At 41.2% G+C, this 25,024-nt stretch overlaps 1 long non-coding RNA gene across 1 annotated transcript in view; it reads right to left on the bottom strand.

The window, feature by feature from the left end:
* LOC141983921 (uncharacterized) overlaps positions 1-24,166 on the bottom strand; it is a 45,338-nt gene extending 21,172 nt beyond the window's left edge. The window contains exons 1-2 of the long non-coding RNA XR_012638578.1: positions 24,073-24,166; positions 18,108-18,172 (exon numbers count right to left, since the gene is read on the bottom strand). This is a non-coding gene — a long non-coding RNA (uncharacterized LOC141983921). The remainder of the gene's footprint in view (positions 1-18,107; positions 18,173-24,072) is intronic.
* Between the last annotated feature and the right edge of the window lie 858 nt (positions 24,167-25,024).

The following is a 25,024-nucleotide window of genomic DNA, read 5'->3' as shown; positions in this document are numbered from 1 at the left end:
CTCATACAGAAGATGTCATGTCCTGCCCCACAAGGAAGACCCATCGACACCAGATGAACTATTGTGGAACATCAAAGAGGACAAAAAACTTTGTTGATTGCTCCCCCACCACAATGAAGAGGAGTGATGCAAGTGAATTTCTTCCATCAGCTGAGTTTGCAGCTCAAAGTACAAGGGAGGAAGGGAATAAAAAGCCCGAACAAGGAGGAACTGTGTCTTTATGCGGCTTGGACTCTGTGGGGCAAGGATTACTAAGCACAAAAAAACGATCCCCAGTGCTTAACCTGGGTTAGCTCTAAAGGACATATAGATCTTGCTTATTATAGAAGTTTCTATTATTTTTTGAAACTTAAGATTGGAACTCATTTGTGGGTATATATGTTTACCTGCTTTACCCTTGTAAATAACTGTCTTTTCCTTTTCCAATGTAATAAATCTTTAGATAGTCTATTATAGGATTGGCTACAAACATTGTCTTTGGTATGAGATCTAAAATGCAATTGACCTGAGTTAAGTGACTAGTCCTTTAGGATTGGGAGTAACCTGCATATTGCTGTGATCTTTGGTGTAAGGGACTATCCATCACAAAGGTAAGCTCACCTGAGTGGCAAGACAGTTTGGAGTACCCAAGGGGACTGTCTGTGACTCCATGTTTATGGTATTACAGGACCCGAGGAATTTACATTTGATAATTGGTTGGTGAAATCTAAATACAGAACTCACAGCCAATTTGAGGTGTATGACCTGGTTCTTAACAGTCTACCCTGAGGTTGGTACTCATGCTCTTGAGTCACTGCAGGACAGCTTGACAACATCTACATTTGAGTTAGATTCTTTTATAGAGCAGTCAAAAGTAGGTCCATCATCTGCTGCATGGGGTTTTACCATATCACCTAATGTCTTAATTCAGTCACTAAAGCCCAGCCATGAAAGATATTACTGAAGAGTAGCTGAATCTACAGCACAAAATAAAAAGAGCTAAAAGAGAATGGATTAGTGGGTGGAAAAAAAAACCTATAGGGCCTACTTCTGGATCCAGATTTGTGTATGCTTTGCTCCCTGTTGAAATCAGTGAGTATGAATATGCATCCCTGGGCAAAACTTGCATCCATGGCACAGAGGACTAAGCCTGCCATAGCATAGAGGAGATCAACACTATCATATACAAACAGTATACAGATATGAAAAATCACTTCTACATTATTGTCCTTCCAAATGTCCCCAGAGAGCTTTTCCTCATACTGTCAAACATTAAAGACTTTTGTCTGAAAGCGTGGAACTTGCTTTGTATTTCCCTAGTAAAGGAGTATCACATCTTTCACTACCACAACCTTCTGTGACCCTGCTGCCCTCCTCACTCCCACACCCACACACACAGACACTCCTTAATTGTATCACTGTTAGGCTGACCTCCAACCCTTACTAAAATGAGGACAAGGCTAGTTTTGTGCTTCATGGATAACAATTTATGAGCAATTAAAAATGAACAGACACAAAGCATTCATCACAGTCTCAGCTAGACAGGCAGCTGAGGTCAAAGGTTCCAGCAATGAAGTGTGCACAATATATTTTTATTTCTATTTTTACTAAGGAGGAAACGGATTAGTTAAAAACTATGGCATGCTGCCTCCAGGTCAAAATAGGTACACTTTATGTTTCAGGACTGTCCGTGGTTGGGCGGATATGTTATGACAGCACCCTCTTACCTCACCCTCACAGTATCAATTGGAAGAATTCCGAACACATTATTGGCAAATTCAAGCACAATTTTGGTTTAAATGGGATGCATCAAATACTTAGCCAGCTTGCAACTTTGCAGCTATGGTTACCATACAGTATATACCTCCTCCCTCCTGAAAAAATATACTGTAGGATTTAATGGCATTTTCTCTCTTTTGTACATTTCAAAATTAATTTGGGATACCATGAAAGTCTCATACCTTTATTTTCTTGACTGAACAATGACATTTTCCATGAATGTTGAGATTAATGTCTTGCATGTTGAGTATTAGCCTATGTTAAACATCACTGGGCTATTGAAAACAGACTTTCAGTATCATGCAGGGTGGATGTGGTATTTGTTTGTTTTTTAAAGATAGACCATGTACCTTACAAACCTGACATTGAGCTACTGATTTAAGGTTTGGTGGCTCAGCCTGGCATGAGCAAAAGTATTGGTGAAGCATCTATTTGCTGTAAATCTGGCTCAATATTATTTTGCAACATGTCAAATTTGCAATATGAAAACAAAATAAGGGCTCACAATGGCTTGAGTTGTCATTCTAAAAAGACTAGACTTGTTTGTTTAACCAAAGCACCCCAATCTCAATACCAACAATAATAAAAAGGATTATGATCTTACTGATTATTCTACTGGAGCTGTTAAAGAATATATGCATGTATATGTACAATGCTTGTGGAATTACTGCAATTGAAAGTGCACTTATGGACACAAGGACATTTCTACCCTTCCTTAGTAATTTTCTATTAGAAGGGAAAATGTAGTTTTTAAAATGTATTTCATTTGCATCTGAATTACATCACTGTACAAGTGGACACATAATGCAAACTACCAGTAGGTGACTAAGATCACTGAGCTCTATCTGTCGACCGAACTGAGACTATAGTTTATTCAGTAAGGGATTCTTTCAAGTAAAGCAAAGAGATTTATGTCAAGCATGGCATCTTTTTTTCTGGATTAAACCAAATGATCAGCCAAGAGGGTTTGTATTGATTGGACAATTGAATGTGGTGCATCTGTTAGGTAGGAGTTTCTTTTTTCCAGTGTTGAAAGTCAGTAAATAGCTCCCACAGAAAAAAGGATAAAGATAAAAGCTCAGAGGCTTTTAGCCACTGCTTGGTGACTAGAAAAAACAGGATTTACTAAAAAGGCATAATTGAAGAATTAGTGGATTGTGTCAGAAGGATATTTCATTCTCTAACTATAGGTAGCATTCTTCATCAGCTGTTGTTGATATTAGGTTAGACTTACTTGAGAGTAAACATAACAGCAAGGTGATTAAACTAAACTATATATCATCTAAATCTGCCTTCACAGTAGAAGATACGATTCTATATGCTAAGCCTAAATCACCCTCAGACACGCATGCAAAACTGCTTCAGGAATTGCTTGGTTGTGTCTGAGGACAGTAGTGAATGGCCAAATCATCTACGTGTCAACAATATGCTTGGGACTTTATGATACAAATTACAGACAATTTCTGTCGAACAGTTTACAATCTACATGCGACAAACAGTAGACAGAACCCAATGGCAGCCCAGACAAAAGAAATAATCTTGTGTGTGTGTGTGTATATAATATTGTCTATTATTAATATATATATGGTAATAATATTCTCTATTATTAATATTATGTATCTAATATTATTATATGGACTCACTTCTTATTGACAAAACAGAAAAAGTTAAGTCTTTAGACAGGGTTTCACTGAAGAGAGAGTAGGGACTTTGTGGACTAGAATTGGGAAATCATTTCATGCATGAATGTAGGAGAAGGCATGGAAATAGCTGTGGGAGTAGCAAATGTGTAGGGCATACAGGCTGACCTCATTGGTGTAATGGAATGGTAGAGGTGGTGTAGTTAAAGAACATGTCCAAGATGTAGGCTGGGTGAGTTATGTAAAACCTTGAAACAGCATTGCCCAATAAAGGGGGTACTGTACTGGGAGTCAGAAAAACATGGTTCTATTCGTAGTTCTGAGTTTCTGTGAAAGGCTAGCGAACAAAAACCTGGCAATAGGAGCAGCAGAGTAGAAAGGAGTGAGTGTGTGATTGGCAGTGACCCTGCAGCTCTCCAGGACTGGAAAGAGATGGATGTGACTCTCCTGTGAGAGGTTTGGTGTCTCCTGGAGAAAATCTCTGATCTATTTATTCATACTAAACTCATCATCATGGAATGTGAGGTTACAATGTAGTAGTTAAAGCATCACCACACATTTTTGGATTAATTCAGACATTATGCTTTTTTTTTATTCTGGATTACTTCTCATTTAATTGAGTTAATAAATTCAATCAAAGGTTAACCTTTTGTCTGAAAAATGAGAAATCAAGTCTCAATAGCATCTTGATAAATGATAAGAATCTTAAATAGGGATCCATAAATTATACACACACATATTAAAAAATACATCCACACACAAAATGCATACCCCAAAAGTGACCATTTTCTAGTAAATGGAGCACAGAACATCTGGTGGTCTTGTGTTGCTTGGAACTCTGGGGTAGGTTCTTCCACAATGGCCACATTTTTGTCCGACCACTACTATCGGTCTTTATTGGCATGTCTATACTAGATTTTTTTTTACCTCGAGTTATTGGCAGTTAACTGGGGACATTTAACACATATGTAAAGGCCAGTCTGGTGACTCCCCACACATTCGTTCCAGGCTACTAACATCTGTGGTTTAATCTAAAGATAAGCAAAACCTCAACTTTTCATACTTCACCATTGGTTATGTGAATTTCAAATCTGCAAATTTTTGAACCATTAAAATATTTGTGAAAATTACATATACAGAAAGTTGTGCTCTGCATGTAAAAATCCTCATCCACCCTCTCCCACTAGAGTCCCTTTCTAGTTTCGGAATTCTTATGTCTTTGGTCTACGCTTCCATACTAATTTGGATCTGTAACAACACTGGTCCTGAGCATTTCATCGGAACTAGGGAGCAGATCATTCCTGCGGATAGGCTTTAGGAATAAGAAATCTCCACACTGACTTCAGTGGGAACTGCTGGGGGTTGAGCACTTGTGAAAATCAAACCACTTATTTAGGTACCTAAATATGCATTTATGAGCCTAATCTGAGGCACCTATTTTTATAAAACTTGGTCTAAACCAGGGGTGGGCAATCTTTTTGGCCCGAGGGCCACATCTGGATGGGGAAATTGCATGCAGGGCCATGAATGTAGGGCTGGGGCTAGGGGTTGGAGTGTGGGAGGGAGTGCGGGGTGTGAGGGGGGTGCGGTGTGCAGGAAGGGGCTCAAGGCAGGGCTTTGGGGTGCAGAAGGGATGCAGCAGGGGCTCAAGATAGGGGGTTGGGGTGTGGGGTGAAGAAGGGGTTCAGGGTGTGGGCTCAGGCCCAGCGCCACTTACCTTGAGCGGCTCCAGGATGGCAGCGGCACGCAGTGGGGCTAAGGCAGGCTTCCTGCCTGCCCTGGCTCCCCGCCGCTCTTGGAAGCGGCCAACACCACGTCCCTGCAGCTCCTGGGGGGGGGGGGGGCAGAGGACTCCACGTGCTGCCCTCGCTTGCGGGTACCTCCCCCGAAGCTCCCATTCCTGGCCAATGGGAGCTGCAGGGGGTGGTGCCTGCAGGTGAGGGCAGCATGCAGAGCCCTCTGCCCCCCCGCTCAGGGGCCGCAGGGACGTGGTGCCAGCTGCTTCTAGGAGTGGTGCCGGGCCAGGGCAGGCAGGGAACCTGCCTTAGCCCTGCGGCGCCATGGGGATGGCAATCCCACGGGCCGTATCCAAAACCCTGACGGGCCAGATCCAGCCCGCGGGCTGTAGTTTGCCCACCCTGGTCTAAACCTTTAAGCAGAGCTCCTTTTAAGTGTCAATTCCTGCTTCTCCCCTACCACTCTCTTTGATACTTAAGACCACTACTACAAAAAGGGTCTTGACCACTTTCGTGCTGCCTGATGTTCCAGACTCACTGAGCACAATACACCTCAAAATGTTTTCATGTGTCCCAGACAAAGTATGTCAATATTCCAAAAGCTGCAGCGGAGGCCAACAGTGAATGGGTAAAACAGTGCACTTTTTCAGAGTCTCCTTTCTCAGAACCCTAGAAATGAGATCACAATGCCATCGCTCATGTTGAACATTACTGAATAGTTTCAGAAGCCAGTTAGTTTGCCGCACTTAACATAGTTTAGATTTTTCCGTAGCTTGGAGTAGTGGGAATTTTGTAGTAGATTTTTATTTTATGTTAAAGCTCAAACTTCATAAAAAAATGAATGTGAAATGGCAGCAAACTTGGAAGTGTAAATATGAGAGCTTGCGGGATGGGGGGGGTTGTTTCCCAGAATTTGATTACTGGCATACAGCTTTCCTGAATCTCTAAGATCCTACTAATTAAATTTGTTCTAGAGTTTAGACTGCACTCTTTTCTATTTTCCCTCTCCTTTCTTTCTCTCTTTATTTTTTGTAAACCTCACACAGATCCACCTGAGTTTGGCAGGGGAAAAAAAATAATCTCTGGGATTTTGTGAAGCTTTCCGATAAATCCTCTTCCTTAATTTGTTTTCTTCAAATTGCTTAGTACAGAGTGTACTGGGAAAAAAAATCAATGCTAAGAACAGCATCATATGGAGAAGCTTTAATTGTTCAAGTAAAATGACTAATTCTCACACAGACATAATCACAAATGAAATAATCTTGTTTGCACATGTTGTATAATTCATTTAGTATTTCTAATGAACAAATTAAAAAAAATTAAGAACCTCAAAATATAAGACAGCCTCAGTGAATGCTGTTAAATCATAATGCAATCAACAGGCATTCTTCATGCCAGGATTGTTTGAAATGCTGTTTGAAAATGCTCTAGAATTTATATCCATTTGGTAGATACATATTCCTATAAAAAATAGATCCAGCATCTGCTATCAGTTGCCTGCTGCATGTTGGATGTGTGATGGAACAAAGTTGCACCCACTAAGCAAGGCCAAAAAACAAGACACCTTCAGCAGTTGCAGAATTAGGCAGGATTAAAAGTGCTCCTGGCAACTATGAGCCTAATCCTGCAATTAGTTCCCCCCAGGTGGGCTTCTGTGCCTGTGTGGAGCCCCCATGACTGGGTTCTACCTGTACAGAGCAAGTTCCATAATCAGGGCCTATATCTTTACTTCTCATGTATTGCAAATATCTACGCTGGGCCCATCCTCCTTCCCAGCCTTCCCTTACTGTCAGTGGAGGACCATGCTGCCCCAAATTTTTAAAGTTACCTTCTCTGTGTCACCTCAAGAAAAGAACTTAATGTCTATTGGCCACCTAAATAGGGTTGCCAACTTTCTAATCGCACAAAACTGAACACCCTAGCTCCGCCCCTTCCCCGAGGCCCCACCTCCACTCATTATATTCGCCCTCCCTCAGTGGCTTACTCTCCCCCATCCTCATTCACTTTCACTGGGCTGGGACAGGGGGATGGGATGCAGGAGGGGGGTGAGTGCTCTAACTGCGGGTATGGGCTCCAGAGTGAGGCCAGAAATGAGGGGTTCAGGGTGCGGGAGGGGGCTCTGGGTTGGGGGGGGCTCAGGGCTGGAGCAGGAGATTGGGACTCGGGGTTGGGGCACGGGCTTACCTCAGGTGGCTCCCTGTCAGTGGCACAGCGGGGCTAAGGTAGGCTCCCTGCCTGTCCTGGCACCATGCTGCGCCCCAAAGGCAGCCAGCAGCAGGTCTGGCTCCTGGGGGTGGGGGGCAGGGAGGGGGTAGAAGGCTCCACATGCTGCTCTCGCTTGCAGGCACCGCCCCCCCAGCTTCCATTTTGGCTGCAGTTCCTGGCGAATGGGAGTGTGGAGCCGGTGCTTGGGGTGGGGGCAGCGCACGGAGCCCTGTAGCCCCCCACCTAGGAGCCAGACCTACTGGCCGCTTCCAGGGGTGCAGCACAATGCCAGGATAGGTAGGGACTAGTCTGCCTTAGCCCTGCAGTACTGCCAACCGGACTTTTAATGGCCTGGTCGGCGGTGCTGACCGAAGCCACCAGGGTCCCTTTTCGATCGGGCTATCCGGTCAAAAACCGGACACATGGCAACCCTATCACATAAAAGTTGCTGAAGCTAGCCAGGGTCTGATCTCTATCACTAGTATGGATTATTATGTATATTTTAAAACAAAACAACCTTTTATGGTTCCTTTTAAGGAAAAAATACAGTTTATTAATTTGGATTGATATTGTGCTATGTCCTTCAATTTGTATTAATAATTTAATTTGCCTAATGTGTAGGGTGATCAGATAGTAAGTGAGAAAAATTGGGACACTTTTTTGGGGAGGGAAGGGTAGTAAAGTTCCATACGAGGATGTCTGGTTACCCTGGGGGCTTAAATTCAGCCAGAGTGATCTGGAGTGGAGCGCCGGTAAATATTTTCAAACCTGTGGGAGCCCTGGTGCCACCAGTGGGGCAGAAGCCCCGAGCCCTGGCACCTCCCATGGGGTTAAAGTCCCAAGCCTGGGCACCTCCCATAGGCCCCAGCATGCCCCTCCTCCTCCACTGCAGGGCTGAAGCCCAGAGCTGCAGCGCTTCCTTCTCCCCCCATGGGACTGAAGCCCCTGAACCCCCTCCCCCACCCTACAGCTGAAGCCTGGAGTCCCAAATTGGGGAGGGTTCTGGAGGGCTCTGGGATATAAATTCTCAGCGACTAAGCCCTGGTTGCTCTACTTATGTGGGGAAGCAGCTTTCTAACATTTTATTTTCAAACAGGATTTTTAATAGACATAGTATCTTACTTACAAAGGCAAATGCCTGGAGGGTCTTTTTCTACCCTATGAAAGATTAAATATCTGAGCTTTATGATAACAGTGACTACCATATGTATACAGTATCTTGTACTCTTCCCCCTTATCCCCATAATCAGAATTCCTCCTGAAAACATTTATTTTTCCAAGCCTGCTAATGTCAGTCCATCCCAAATATAAGTTATACAACTCCATAAAAACCACAAAAACACACACAGAGAACGCCTGTGACAATCTTCATCTGGTCATCCGGGCCCTGATTCAGCAATGCATTCAAGCATTAAAATTATTGGGAATTAAGCATGTTCTTAAGGTTAAGCATATGCTTTTTTGAATAGGGGAGCCAGAGATGTCCATACCTATAATTTTCTAGCTTTCACACAACAACCTCACTCAGGTAGGGAGTGAAGTGGGTTGGAATATTTTTGTCTGAATAAAGTTTCATTGAAGTCAAAATGTTTTGCAGAGACGCATCTGTTTCAACGAAGCTCTGGTTGGGAAGGTTTGAAGAGAGAAGAAGGCCTCCAAAGTCAGTGCCCTGGCCACCAGGCTACCCTCACCTACACCCATGACACCAACCAAGTCTGAAAAACTCAGATTTGGACACTATCCCATTTCTGTGGGAATTCTGAAAGGTGTCATGATCGGGACATGGGCAGTCTGACATAGTGGTTGGAGCAGGAGTTAGAAGCCAGGCCAGGTCAGACACTAGGCAATCAGGGTCTGAGACAGGCCAGTGGGCAAAGCAAAACTCAGATTTCAGAAGGCAGACAGTGTGAAGTTACTATGAGATCATAGTCAGGCAGTAGGAACAGGTAGTGCAAGGGAGGCAGTCCTAAGCAGGTGGAACCCAGTGGCATGGACAACTTCTTGTTCCTGTGCTTGGTTTAAATAAGAACTGGGAACCAATACGGTCCTCCAACATTCCACAGATCAGATCCCAGGACTGGAGTCCTCTGTCAGAGTTCAGCTTCTATGCTTGAGGGTCACTGGGTGGCAGGTCGGCACTACCTAGTGTCTAAGATTCCTGTGGAGCAGGCTTCAAGACCCATGGTCCTAGACAAAAGGTTTCGATTTTGTTCCAGTGAGGAACAAGCACAAAATTTGAAATCTCAAACGTCTCCTGAAAATGGAATTGTCATCCTGCAGTCAGCTCTAGTAGGGCGTGAGGGACCATGTTTTCCTCTGTGATTCACACAGCACCAAGCATGTAAAAAAACAGTGAGAGAGTGAGGATGATTCTCATTGTGTACAATAAAAACAGCACCACCTAGTCTTCCATTCCCTGTTGGAAGTCTGTTGCCCAAACCTTTAAAGCAGCTCTTTATTCTTTACGCACAGGAATAGTCCCACTGAAATCAACAGTTATACCTTCACTACAGCTGGGAACGAGCCTCGCAGACTCTGTAGGCAGGGCTCAAACTAGTGTTGATGGCAGTGTTGTAGCTCGGGGGGAACTTGGGCTCTCAAGCCTACCCGACCCCTTGGGTCTGAGCTTGGATGGCTAGCCCAAGTCTCCGCGGAGCCGCAATGTCCACTCTGCTATTTTTAGCATGCTAGCATGAGTCTGTCTTCCTGGCTGGAAGGCTTGTTCCCAGCTGGGGTGTAGATATACCCAACAAGGCTATTTTCACACTTGTAGTTAAAGACTTGCTTAAGTGAATCACTGGATTAGAATGGAACCCTCCCATCAGGAGCAACGATACAAAGAATAAGAGCAAACTGTAATACTGGTTGTAAAAATCTAGTGCTTTTGCTCTAAGGCTAGTAAAAAGTATTTTTAATAGCTGCATCTGGACTGAGGTTTTTTAGAAATAAAAAGGGATACCAAAATGTACAACACCATGATTCCTCTGGGACAAGATAACTGCAGTCAAACCAACTGCTTCCTATCATAGTTTTGAATTATCTTCCATTTACACCTATTGTAAAAAACATCCTCTATAAAAGGGGTAACATAACATTTGAATTGCAGCATTATACAGACAGTGCACAGAGACAATTAATAAAATGTGATCATTCTAAACATTTTCTTTATTGCACATAAAAGGTGCTTCCACTTAAACGCTCCAATAAACTGAGTGTACTGTTGACAAATGTACGCTTAACTTTTTTCTTTAATACATGTGTTTCCCCTTTTCTTGCCTGTAATGTCTATCTCCCTCCTTCCCCACAATAAAACAAACCATATCAAGGAACAAACTGAGCCATATTAATCGTATGCTTGACATAGTGTAATGTAATGCAGTCACAAAAACTAAAGTCAGTACGTTTCCCCTTTTGCAATGAGAACAATGCTCCATAAGTTCACAGTGCAGAACACAATTAAAATCCTTTTGCATTTTACTAAATTTTGAATTTGTTCACTGTCATGACTGTACATAACTCCCCACAGCATACTTTTCATTGCATCATCACTGACCTTCAAGACTGTTGCAACAGCCTTTCAATTACAAAATCTCTTTTGTCTGTGTGTCCAGCCTGTCCACTAAAGCCATTTCCTAGTTGCTATGAAAGAAAATTGCACTGGTTTTCTTTGTTTTGTTTGAGATTCACAATTTGATCAAAAGAGATTAAATAAATCAGCAAGCAATAATATATAGCCATTAACACAACTTTTCTGCTCAAGGGGTTTGGCAGCCTTTATCTGCTGGCTTAAACGCAAACAATTGCAGGCTTCCAAACTAATTATGGAGCAGAACAGTATATGACTTATGAAATTTGGCAGCCATCACTGAAAAAAAAAAAGAAAGGAAGGAAGAAAAGTTCAGATCTAGCCATTATGTCAATGTCTTGAAAGTTCCACAGAAAGAAATAATATACTATTGGTGAAGCCTTTCAGCAACCCTGAACATCATGCCTTCTAATTTGTACTTTTTGTTCATTTTTCATGCACCATAAGTAAGTTTATGGGAAGTGATGTTAAGGGTTATAAGGCAACAAAATGTCACCTTTACAGTTTTGCAGGGTTGTTGTAGCCTTGTAGCCACGCTCGTTCCAGGATAGTAGACAGGCAAGATGAGTGAGGTAATATCTTTTACTGGACCAACTTCGGTTGAAGAAAGAGACAAGCATCCCCATATACACTGAGCTCTTCTTTTTCTTCCTTTTCCAGGCGTGATGAAGATGGGAATTTGCTGGTGTCATCCTGCACTATAATTCAGGAATGGCTAACCAAGAGCACTCCTATAACTCAGCTGGGAGTAATATATATGCTAGAGGCTGTGTGTGAACATGTCAGGAGTGATTGTTCTCATAGCAAAGCAGTGTAAAAGGCATCCCAGGTTGGAGAATTGAGGGGACAGAGCTGTCCAAACAGTCAAAACTGTACCCTGGGGAATGTCACACATGTACCCAAAGGACATAGAAACCCCAACTGGATCAGGAAGTTGTGAGGGGGACCACTCCTTTGCTACCATTTAGTCCTCAAGGAAATTGGGACAAGGGAGGGGGAACCGCTCTGTATAATATTGCCAACCATAAATGTTCAAAGCTCATAAGTCAAGCCCCAAAATCATGACATTGATTTCAAAATTAAGATTTTAAATATAATATTTGGGGGTTCTTTTTGCCTTCTGGTTTTTGAACTTTTAGGCCTTACTTTGATAAACTTTTCTCCACATCTCGGAGGGCTAGAAAATTACGTTTTAAAAAAATGAAAGCTGAGAGCCTCATGTAATCACATGCCTGAGATCTGGCATTTTAAAGAAAATAAGAAGACTGGCCTTAACTGGATCAGACCAATGGACCATCTATCCCAGGATCCTGTCTTTTGACAGCAGTCAGTTGCTTCAGACAGAACAAACAGAACAGGACAATTTTGAGTGATCTGTGCCCTGTCATCCACTCACAGCTTCTGGTCCTTGGAGGTTTAGGGACACCCAGAGCATGGGGTTGCATCCCTGACCATCTTGGCTAATAGCCATTGCTCTGCCTATCCACCAAGAACATATCTAATTTTTTTTTAACCCAGTTATGCTTTTAACTTTCACAACAACCCCTGACAATGAGTTCTACAGGTTGACTGTGCATTGTGTGAAGAAGTACTTCCTTTTGTTTGTTTTAAACCTACTTCCTATTAATTTCATTGGGTGATCCCTGGTTCTTGTCTCATGTGAAGGGGAAAATAACAGTTCTCTATTCACTTTCTCCACACCTTTCATGATTTTATACACCTCTAATATATCCTGTTAGTCGTCTCTTTTCCAGGCTGAACAGTCCGTCTTTTAAATCTGTTCTCGTACAGAAGCTGTTCCACACCCCATATCATTTTTGTTCTTTTCTCTGTACCTTTTCCAATTCTGAAATATCTTTTTTGAGATTCAGAGATCAGAACTGCATGCGATACTCAAGGTATGGGCATACCATGGATTTATATAGTGGCATTATGATATTTTCTGTCTTATCGTCTGTCCCTTTCCTAATGATTGATACCATTCTGTTAGCCTTTTTGACTTCCACTGCACATTGAGCAGATGTTTTCAGAGAACTATCCACGATAACTGCAGATTATCTTTCTTGAGTGATAACAGCTAATTTAGAACCCATCATTTTGTATGTATAGTCAGGATTATTTTTTCGAATGTCCATTACTTTGCACTTATCAATATTGAATTTCATCTGCCATTTTGTTGCCCACTCACCCAGTTTTGTGAGATCCCTCTGTAACTCTCAATAGTCAGCTTTGGATTTAACTATCTTGAGTAATTTAGTATCATCTGCAAACATTGCCACCTCACTGTTTACTCCCTTTTCCAGATCATTTATGAATATGTTGAACAGCATACATCCCAGTACAGATTCTTTGGGGACACAACTATTTACCTCTCTCCATTATGAAAACTGACCACTTATTCCTACCTTTTGTTTCCTACCTTTTAACCAGTTACTCATCCATGAGAGGACCCTCCCGATTATCCCATGACCGCTTACTTTGCTTAAGAGCCTTTGGTAACAGTCAAAGTTGTCAAAGTCTTTCTGAAAATCCAAGTATACTATATTCACTGGATCACCCTTATCTACATGCTTATTGACTCCCAAAGAATTCTAATAGATTAGTGAAGCATGACTTCCCCTTACAAAAGCCATGTTGACTTTTTCCAACAAATCTTGTTTGTCTATGTGTTCAATAATTCTGTTCTTTACTATAGTTTCAACCAATTTGCCCAGTATCAAAGTTTGGCCTGTAATTGCCGAGATCTCCTCTGGAGCCCTTTTTGAAAATCAGTGTTACGTTAGTTACCTTCCAGTCATCTGGTGCAGAGGCTAATTTAAACAATAGGTTACAAACCACAGTTAGTAGTTCTGCAGTTTCATATCTGAGTTCTTTCAGAACACTTGGGTGAATACCATCTGATCCTGGTGACTTATTACTGGTAAATGAATCAATTTGATGAAAAACCTCCTCTACTGACACCTCACTCGGGGACAATTCCTCAGATTTGTCACCAAAAAGAATGGGTCGGGGGTGGGAATCTCCCTCACATCCTCCGCAATGAAGACCAATGAAAAGAATCCATTTAGCTTCTCTACAACAGTTTTGTCTTTTTGACTGCTCCTTAGCACCTTGATTGTCCAGTGGCCCCACTGACTGGCAGGCTTCCTGCTTCTGATGTACTTAAATACATGTTGGTGTTCGTTTTTGTGTCTTTTGCTAGTTGCTCTTAAAATTCTTTTTTGGCCTGCCTAATTATAATTTCACACTTGACTTGTCAGAGTTTATGCTCCTTTTTATTTACCTCAGTAGCATTTGACTTCCAATTTTGAAAGGATACCTTTTTGTCTGTCTGTAACTGCCTCTTTTACTCTGCTGTTTATCCATGGTGACATTGGTTCGTTTGTTTTTGTTTGTTTGTTGTTGTTGTTTTGGTCCTCTTACCATTTTGTTTTGATTTGGGGTAGACATTTAGTTTGCGTCTCTGTTGTGGTAATGATAGTGGGCAGCACAGTCTTAGTAACATTTACTCCTGGGCACAGGATCCACCCAAGGCCTGTTTACCACTCAAGTCCCATTTATACCTGCTATTAAAGGCTTAAATTGTATAGGGGTTGTGCTGAGCCTCTGCTCTGCGGAGAATTTCATTCTAAATATATTCCCACAGAATGTTCTGAAAATAAAGCTAAATTCCCCCCTCTCACCCCACAAGAGGAATTAAGGTTTTTAAAGGGTTATAGTATTGTTTTTAAAAGCATACCCTAACTCCTAAACCTAGAAATATTAAATTCAAATAATATTTCCATAAACATCATTCAACAAGTAAAATAGTTTGCTTTTTTATGGCTATTGCTAAGGGAAAAATATAAAATAAATCTGTATGAAAGCACTCTTTTTATCATTATTAATTAACATTATTTTACATGAATTTAGTGGTTTTGAAAAGTTCTGCACTGACAGCTCTAGAAAATAAAGTCTTCAGAGTACCAACAGAAAAGGTTTGCCTTTAGCATGAGCTATGGAATTTCTCCAACATTGCCAAGCTCATAAACCACAGTCCTAACCCAGTGGAACCACCTTCAGGGGAGAAAAGATAGTTTAGTCTCCATGCTCAGGCAGTATCTGACTTCTGCTGCCAACCAGGATGACAATTCATGCCAACTGTAATGGTGATTGTTGTGGTGCAACACTTGCGTTTTTTAGGAACTGCTGTGGATGAGGTATAGAAGGAAAAAGTCAGAACAGTCACACCCATTGTGTGGTTATCTTTCACTGGTCCTCACTTTGCTCCCAATTCTCAGCTGTGGCTCCAGGTAGCTGTTAATTTGCGGTAGTGGCCACAAATGCTACAAAATAGTGGGCAAAATAATGATTTTTAAATCAATCCTTTTTTTATACATCTGTCTCACTCCTCTCTAGAGAAAATCCACAGACACAAACTAAACTACTGATAATAGTGAATATAAAACCAAGCCAGGGTTAAGAAAAAAAAGACAACGATGACATTAACTTGATGACCAACAGCAATGATTCAGCAGTGGTGCCCCAATACCTTTTTGGGGGACAGGCTGCCACTGATTCTTTGCGGGAATTTGCCCACATGGTGTATATAATAATATAAATGTTTACTGCACTTTTAAATATCTAAGGAATCCCAGGGGAAGCCATCATTTTATAAGGCAGAGTTGATCCAGAATGTTACAAAATCTTTAAAGGAGACAATTATCTAAACATTGTGCTCTCTCATGGAGACCTTACTTTGTGCTTTTTTGTTTTGTGGCTTATCTTAAGTCATTCAGATAAAGCATAGGGAACTTGGAAAAACATGACACTCAATAATCTAAGAGGACCATTCCTTCTCCTCCCACTCTGCCTAGTCAACTCTTCTCCCTCTGATCAGCCTCCACTCTGCCTTACACTTTTCCTTACCAGGTAAACATTGGGAAGCAGAGCCATAGTGAGACATAACAGAGAGGCCAGGGAGTGTTGTAGGAGTAAAAGGAGAATTCCTAACAAAAGTAGAAACATAGGGACTGGGGACCTGGAGAAATACAGGAGGCATATCCAAGCCTCAGGAAAGGTGTGTACATTCGGGGATGTGGGTGGGAATGAGAAGATAAGCCATGACAGAGTTCTTAGGAATTCTAAAGCCCTGAGGAACTTGAACCCTTGCATGCTATGATTAAGCTTCGTCCTATTTCACAGCTGAGGTTAAAGAAGGTCTACTCTTGCCCTACAGGTACTAATGTTTCCAGTCATAACAACTCCTCCAGCAGGTTGCCTCTAAATTAGGAGTTCTCCAGCTTTTTCATGCTATGACTCACTTCATAGAAAATCTTATCTTGCAACACAGTCTGAGATGTAGCAAAGCACATAATACCAGGGTGGAGAATTGGGTAGTGGTTGGAAAAAAGGGCTTCCTTGCAATCGAGTGTCTGATTTTCACTCAGTATTCTTTTGAGATAGTTATGGAAGAGTATAAGAGGCTTAGGCGTTTGAAATTGATTTGTGTACAAGTCATAAGATTTCTCAGAGAATCTGATATGGAAAGTATTTCATGGATTATGTATAGCATTTCCTTATTTGATCAGATTCTGTTGTATTCTGTAAATTAGCATACCTCGCTCTTATATAGCACTTTTCAGCAGTCAATCATAAAGCACATGACAAAGGAGGTCAGTATCATTATCCCCATTATACAGATAGGGAAACTGAGGCACTGAGCAGTGAAATGACTTGCCCAAGGTCACCCAGAAGCAGAACTGGGCACAAAATTCAGGCCTCCTAAATCCTAGTCCAGTTCTCTGTCTGCTAAACCACACTGTCTCCCAGAGGTTTGTTAGGGTAAACATTTGGTTTAGAAAAAATTATGAACCCTACTATACAAGTTTCCCTTATACTGCAGGAATAAAGATTGTAACCAACATTTTTAAACTTGTGTGCATAATGGTAAGCTCCTGAATCCATATTTAGGCCCATAAATAGAAGTGGCCTGATTTTCAGATCTGTTCAGCGCCTGCTGCTCCAACTGACTTCAGAGAGAGCAGACTCAAAGATCAGGCTCATTGTTTTAAAATAATGGAAGTCAAGATTGCATTTCTCAGTTCACAAATCAGAGGGCACTCATGGAACGGGCTTCACATGCCCGAGAAATGAATTGTAAAAAGAAGGGCAGAGAAGGTAAGGGAAACCAAAACACAGAAGAGGAAAAACAAGATGAACAATGAAAGGAATTGGAGAGGGCTTAAGAGCTTCTGGAAAGGAAAGGAAGTGAGATGGAGACTGTGACTAGGAAAGAGAAAGGAAGAAGAGAGAGGTGCAAGGACAGAAAAGACAGGAGAAAAATGGATGGGCCATAGTGAAGACAAGGGGATGAAAGTGTTGAAGAAAATCCATCCTATCCAAAGCAGGGCTTCTTGTCAGTCATGGACACAAAGCATTTTTTGGGTTAGCCTCCAAGACAATTTAGCACTATTTCTTCGTGTTGGTTTTTTAACCCAGTCCCAGTCTCCCCCCAGTCCCTCTCTGGGGAGCCTATAGGGTTTGCCCTTAGATTTGACCTACTCCCCCAGTGCCTTGGGAGCTTTTTAAAATTTCAACTCTTTCAATGCCATTGCTAAATGGCTGGATTGAGGTCCTTGACAGTAAAGCTGTACTTGTAGTAAACTATACATTAGCTGCTCCAGATGAATGGATCTGATCCGAGTTATGGCACCACTGTGTTAGGATAGCATCCAAGACCTCTTCCATTCTGTTCCCCAAGAACTCAGTTTGACTCTGTTTTTTGTTACTAAGGTTCCTTTATTTGGCATACAGTAAAGCTACACTGAGTTGATCAGACTCAAATATAGGAGGCGGGTACAGCACATATCACACATCCAAAGTTACACAGAAAACCGCTCCCTTTATATACATTTACACATTTCATTGCATTACACATTTTGGGATTGTCTTGGTTACTTTGTAGGAACCAATCCCTTTAAAGCATGCTCTGTCCACGCACCATCCATGTTTGACATACTTTTTATCTCATTTTTACATTCCCAACTTATGTTGTCCATTGTTATCTTGTTATTTGTAGATGGTTCCCTGGGTGTTCCCTCCCCTTGTCTTAGCTAGATCAGACTTCCTGTCTCTAAGCTCACTGACCCTACCTATCTTAGTTGCACAAACATTCTGTTTTTAGCCTGCTGATCTACTTACCTTCCTAATCCTGTTTTCCAAAAAATGACACTTCCCTCATGTCAAACCAGGCCGACAGCACTGACCTAAGATGAGAAGATTCAAGCATCAGGAAGTACAGGGAAACAGAGAAAGACTACATCAAATGATCTTAGATAGTAAAAATGTAAAATAACATAGAGGAGGAAGAGAGAGGGATCAGTGTCAGATGTCATTCTCCATATGAATACTGATTGTCCTTGAGCCCAGAGCACAAGGACTACATAAGACCATAAGAAAGGTCATAATGGGTCAGAATTGACTGGGTCTTCTGACAATAGCCAGTGCCAGGTGCTTCAGAGAGATGAACAAAAAAGGGCAATTTATCGAGTGATCCATCCCCTGTTGTCTAGTCCTAGTTCTGACAGTCAGAGGTTTAGGGACACTGAGATCATGGAGTTGCATCCCTGACTATCTTGGTTAACAGCCATTGATGGACCTATCATCCATGAATTTATCTAATTCTGTTTTGAACCTAGTTATAATTTTGGCTTTCACAACATCCTCAGGCAATGCGTTCCACACATTGACTGTGCACTGTGTGAAGAACTACTTCTTCATGTTTGTTTTAAACCTGCTGCCTGTTAATTTCATTGGGTGGCCCCTTATTCATGTGTTATTTGAAGGGGTAAATAACACTTCCCTATTTACTTTTTCCACACCAGTCATGATTTCATAGACCACTATCATATTCCCCTAAAATGAGCAGTCCCAATCTTTTAAATCTCTTCTCATATGGATGCTGTCCATACCCTTAATCATTATTGTTGCCCTTCTCTGACTGCCAGCAGAGTTTTTTTTTTCCTTAGCTGCAGAGAAGATTCATGTACACATGCAAGTTTTCTTGGGCAAGATGAACAGAAAATGGACAGTATTCTGCTAACAAGTACTATTTTAGACCAAAAGAAAAGAAAACAGAAAATTAGTTTGTAGGACATAAATTTGAAGGGTTTTGAAAAGCACTCTGCTATTAAACAATCTATTGCAAACCTATTTTGAGATATTGGGTCAGATCCTCAGCAGACACCAATCAGTATAGTTCCCTTGAAATCAGTGGATCTATGTCTATTTACACTAATCCAGGGGCTAGCCAATCATCCATGTTAAAAATTGCAATGGGTCTCCCATTAAAGAAACCAATTCACTAAAATACATGTTAGAAATCTGAATGGTAAGTATGAAAGTTATGGGCCTCTTGGAGGGACTTTAAGGAAAGGACCTCGTTAATTTTATTGAAAAGGGGATGCACCATGGGTTTTAAATGTGGCAGAGTATATGTGAAAAGGCATTTTTGATCCCTGTCAGGAGACAAAAATTGGAAGAAGACTTGAAATGTACCACTCCATATAAGGTATCGGATAGCAGGGACAGACAGAAAACAATTAAGACTCCACAAGAATCTCTATCACTAGCATACAATGGGAATAGGATTCTCTTTTTCCCCAGATGTCAGCCTCGCTACTCAGGCGAGACGAAGAGAATTTCTTCCACTTAAAAAATCCTTTGTGCAAGGAAGAGCTAAGGCCTCTGTTCTCCCCTCAGCCAAATTGTATGTAGTTTTCATGGAGAATGCTTAGTTTTCTAAGAGGCAGTGGTACCCAAATAACTTCTGGACACAGTGCAAAGGTGTAATATGGCCAGAGTATCCTTGGAATCAGATAAGGAGATCAAAAATTGAATGGAAACAAACATTTTCAAATGCAACAGAATTGATGTTTATTCTTGGAAAATTTATCAGTTTTTTTCTCTTGTAAACGCTAATAACAGAATTTATTTTTTGCTTGATGGTTTATGTTTTTACATTTTTTGTTCAACTGTGGACAAAAATGGCATGTAAAGCTGCCAAATCATGTCCTGAGCCAGTCTGAAATTTAGCTCAGTATCATGAAAATTTAATCATGATACGAATAAGCAGTGCCCATGATAAACCAAGTATTGGTTTTCTCTTTTGTTGATGCATTTCTGCACTTTTAAGGTACACAATGTGAGCTCAGATAAGAAGGGACGGAAATGCTCCCTAATGACAGCATTCATTTAACCCTTTCCCACTCAGACTAACAACCTATGGATTCAGCAGATGGTATTACATTTTGTATGTGTTTACATTAATCACATACATTTATTTGGTCTTTTGTCAGCCCCCCTCTGCCTGTCTGATTTTCTCTGTCTCATTCACACATGTATAACTGATGGAGACTTTTGGGAATATGCACCTGTAACAAGTTAATTAGCTCTGATGACTTGATTGCTCTGTTTTCACTATAATGTCAAAAATAAAATACCATGTTATTCACTGATATTGACATTTCTATTAAAACATTTAAAATCAATAAAGGTATTAAAATTAATATAAGGCTTCCAGATTACACCAATTATTTGAATTTTTTTCTTGGGGGATGCAAATTCCTGCCTCTCCAGCATTTGGGATTTGGAATAAAAACTAATGTGAAATTCAGCTATCTCCCCCTTTGCCCTCATTTCATTGTGAATATGCTGCAGTGCCAGTTTCTGCCTGTAATACCCTGTTAGGACTTTGCTGTTGGAATGCATTAGAAGTCTCACAATAGGGTTTTGACACTAGAGATTACTTAATGGCTGCAAAGAAGCCATTACAGTCTGTCATTTTAAGAAACCATGTAACTCAACTGCACATTTAGGCCTTTATATCGTGGACTAAAATGCGTAAGTTCCTAACAGTCTATTCTGTCAACAGTATGTACATTATTGGATTACTGATTGCTTGAAACACACCTTACATGGGGCTGCACCTTAAGATCACTTGGAAATTCCACCTGGTACAGATTGTGGCTACTCACTTGTTAATGGGTGTTTCTCACTAGGATCGCATTACATCTGTGCCCCAGTGTCTGCCCTCTCTTCCAATTCGTTTTCAAGTGTGGTATTATATGTTGGTTTAAATTTATACTGCCCTAAATGGATTGGGTCCTTGATACCTCAGAAAACACCTGTTTGACCATAAGGTTGAGCTCAGCTTGAGCTACAGCAGCAGGTCCCCAGCTTAATCAGAAAGGGCTAAACAATGTAACTAGCTTCCCAAATTGGTCCACCAGAGTATAAAGTCATGGACCTTCAGGTCATGCTGCAAAGCTTGTATTTTCATCCTTTTTTTGGTTGGGAGTGGGGGAGCAAGAGGGCAGGGAGAGTGGGAAACTTGTAGTTTGTTGGAAATGGGATTATTTTAGGTTTTGGTCACTGGCCCTAATTTGTATGTATTGTAACTTAATTTTTTTATGCATATGCTTAAGCACCAAATTTGTAAATACGTCAAATGAATACACTGAAATAAAGTAGTTATTATTCATTATTTGTATTACCATAGCATCTAGGAGTGCCAGTCATGGACCAGGACCCCATTGTGCTAGGCACTGTAAAGAGAACAAAAAGACAGTGCCTGCCTCAAAAAGCTTACAGTCTAAGGATAAGAAAAGAGACAAAACTGATGGATATAAACAGATGGGGAGTACAAAGAAACAATGAGCTAGTATGACAGGCCATGGTCTCAGCAAACTGTGGTAGGCAGTTGTTGGGTTTTTTGTTGTTGTTGTTGTTTTGTAGGCATCACAGCAAAGGAGAGTTTTACAGGAAGATGTTAAGGAGGAGAATGAGGTAGCATTGCATTAGGCATCTAACTGCTTGACTTGCATATGCAAATGCATTTTGCCGCACAGGTTTGATGCATGAAAAGATGCTGGCGCACTTTGCATTTTATTTTACCTGGGTTGCTCCAAGCTGCCCTATTCTGCTCAGTCCCTCTGTTTCCCTTAATTTAATAAAATTAAAATATGATGTTACAACAGAGAAAAAAATAAGCTGTGAACTAGCTTTTCTTTTTAAAAATGTGCTTGCTGTCTGCCTTACATTCCACTGGCATGGTGGCGCAAACAGGAAATGAAGGTTTAAACAAAATATGTTTTGTCATCATTTTTCTTCAACAGTTATGAATGAATGCTTGATGCTGAAAAATACTCCCTGAAAAGGAGTAGTCCAGCTAGAAAAGAGTATCAAGTGTTTCGTATTCTCTCAGTTATCTGCTAATACGTTTGTACTGCATATTTACTAAAGCTGGAGCTGCAGTACCCAGTGCTTCTCATTTTAAAACAATTAGTTATGGGTGTTAAAGTATGCCTGTGAAAGCAGAAGTGTTCTATGTCAATCAAAGCTAATCACTGGTACAGGCAAAGTGCTTTTGTTGGCCTCCATGCTCTAAGCCGCGCTTCCACATCTGTGTTTGAAGAGATTAGAGAGGTGCTTCATACAAGAACTGTATTAGTTAAAGCTGATAGACAGTATTTGGAATAAATCATAAAAAGTTGAGTGCTAGAAGGAAAGGCATGGCAAGTGAGATTGAAATGGACTAGGGCTAAATCCAGCTCCTTTCCACCCCTTCCTCCTCCAAACATACACATACAAACACTTACACACTTGTTTTAGGCTTGTTCTTTTGAGAGCACTACCGGTTATCTTCCTCCAGCCACTTCATAGCTAGCATCCAGCTGCACAGCTAAAGATCCTCATGCTTGTTTATAGTGGACATGCATGCTCTTCATTGGCTGAGGAGTTGATAGCATATTTGATGTGTTTATACCAGTCAGGGTTGGCAAAGGGGAAAAAAGGGGGAATATATTTAAAAAAAAATCTAGCAAGCTGCTGTATGTCTGACTTCTCTAGCTCCTGTCCCCAGCAGCACTCTTGCTTCATGAAGGCCATACACTTTCAAATAAATTATGAGTGACAAGTATTTGAACCAATAAAGAGGGCACCATATTTTATATGCAGTAAATTTAATTCCAGATTGTGTTTCACCTCAGCAGTGTGACATGTTTATTGCCATTGAAAGATGAAAGCACCAGGAGTTAGAGACAAGCGTCAGCAGTTCTAGTGGGCACTAGCAAAATGAAGATTTGACAGACTAGTGGCTGAGCCTTTGAAATGAAATGCCAGATCAAATTTTACCCAAAAGGGGTCAGATGTACTGTCATGGCCCCAAACTCACAATACCATCTGAATAAATGACACAGGTTCAATAAGCTGCTGAGGAAGGTGGTGTGTGTGATTCATACTTCAGTGCTAGAAAGATATGCCGATTTTCAAAATACAATGATAATTAGTGGTACCAGACCTCATCTGAAGATGTTATACATTGAAGTATTGCCTCTGTTGGCATTAAGTATCTTTTAAAAAAATACTCTTAAGCAGCTCAAAAAACAGATTCAAGCTGAATTCGATATGCCTCTCTCGGTATTGTCACACAAATGCACTCACAATGCCAAAATATACAATAAACATGTAATGTAGTTATAATAAACATGCATCATTTTGGGATTTTTTTAATGGAGGAGTAGCCTAGAATTAAGAAAAAATTCCTTTGGCAATCAGCAATGAAATGACAATTGGGCTGAATTATGTCAAAGGCAAAAAACAACAGAGAAACATCACATGTGCTCATTTAAAGCCAGACTTTGCCACTCACATGGAGCAGCATTTACTCATATGAGTCATCCCATTGGGACCTCAGTGAGACTACGTACATTTTTTTTTCCACTGAATGCATCCAATGAAGTGAGCTGTAGCTCACAAAAGCTTATGCTCAAAAAAATTTGTTAGTCTCTAAGGTGCCACAAGTCCTCCTTTTCTTTTTGCGAATACAGACTAACACGGCTGCTACTCTGAAACCTACGTATATGAGTGTTACTTAAGGCTGACAGAATTGGATCTGGTATTTTGTGTGCACAAGTGATGATACTAGGTGTGGAACTGGCACATGAATTCACCCACACAGGAAGGATGTTTAGAGAAGCTTCCAGCTTTAATGAGATATGTGCTCTGATGCAACTGGTGTCACTGTGATTACATGGAATTGACATGAAGATGAATGTCAAGCAATAGCTGATCACTGGGATGCATCAACAAAGTAATTCCTACTAACCATTCTAAGGATTCAAACCAAATGTCAATCATGGTCTAAGAGCATGTATACCAGAAATATGTCCATCAACAATGCTATCGACAACGAAGGTCACACATTTCAGTGAACTTGTTCTGTGGAAGGAAACAGAAAACGTACCCAGGTTAAAGGAAGAGGGGCAAGTTGGCAGGCTGGCAAGGTAAACCTTCTGAACTTCAAATCCACCTGTTATCTCCTGGGGAGAGGATGCCTACCTATTCATCACCCTCTCTCGCTCCCCTGTGTTTGGCCAGCAGGGTACAGAACAAAGGTGTCCTCAGCCCCAGAATATCGTTAAGCATAGTCAGCTGTGGCAGTATGGCACAGCACTGTCTGTAGTACCATTACTGTCAAATTTGGGAGTGGGGAAAGAAGGAAGAAAAGTTTTGCCTCTTGAAGATAGGTAGATTTGGAATGGGGAGCAGGCATATTTCTCTGGACCTCTGAAGTCTATAGGGTATAGGGTTGGCTGTCTCCTGAATATCTCAGAATGGTGCTATGCAGCTACCCGCAAAGGATATTAGGAGGAGAGGAGAGTTACATGCCACCACTCTGCACTCCCCGTGAACACAGCTACAGGAAAGGTTTTTATAAACCCACCTCAATGGAAATGACTTGGGTTTATGGCAATAACATGGTGGACTGGATTCTGCAAGAACCTAGAATCATAGAATCATAGAATATCAGGGTTGGAAGGGACCTCAGGAGGTCATCTAGTCCAACCCCCTGCTCAAAGCAGGACCGATCCCCAATTAAATCATCCCAGCCAGGGCTTTGTCAAGCCTGACCTTAAAAACTTCTAAGGAAGGAGATTCCACCACCTCCCTAGGTAACACATTCCAGTGTTTCACCACCCTCCTAGTGAAAAAGTTTTTCCTAATATCCAACCTAAATCTCCCCCACTGCAACTTGAGACCATTACTCCTTGTTCTGT

This window comes from Natator depressus, chromosome 3 (assembly GCF_965152275.1).
Source record: "Natator depressus isolate rNatDep1 chromosome 3, rNatDep2.hap1, whole genome shotgun sequence".
NCBI classification, from domain to species: domain Eukaryota; kingdom Metazoa; phylum Chordata; order Testudines; family Cheloniidae; genus Natator; species Natator depressus.
The sequence above is the reverse complement of the archived record's forward strand: the minus strand, read 5'-3'. Positions and strand labels throughout refer to the sequence as shown.